This window comes from Dipodomys ordii, unplaced genomic scaffold (genome assembly GCF_000151885.1).
Source record: "Dipodomys ordii isolate 6190 unplaced genomic scaffold, Dord_2.0 Scaffold118, whole genome shotgun sequence".
Taxonomy (NCBI): Eukaryota; Metazoa; Chordata; class Mammalia; order Rodentia; family Heteromyidae; genus Dipodomys; species Dipodomys ordii.
Genome location: NW_012267334.1, coordinates 1,511,037 through 1,511,348, shown reverse-complemented (window position 1 = coordinate 1,511,348; position 312 = coordinate 1,511,037).

Genomic DNA, 312 nt, shown 5'->3' with positions numbered 1-312 from the left:
AGCCCAAAGCGGCTCGGCGGGCTCCCCGCTGCCCTCCTCCACAGGGCCGGGCCCGGCTGGCCTGCACGGGGTGACGGGCGGAGGGCCAGGGGACAGCGGGGACAACTCCGATGAGCCAGCGGCTCCCGGACCCGGCTCTCCTCCCTTCCGTCCTCCAGCCACCGACTTCCTGCTGGAAGCCCGACCTTGACACCCGGGGCCGGGGCGCCCCAGGCCCCCACTTCCTTCTGGGGGTCGGGGCCTGCGGGCGCCGGGCTCTGCACAGCGGCTCCCCGTCCCGCCCTCCAGCACGCCGCGCGGGCTCGCAGGTCG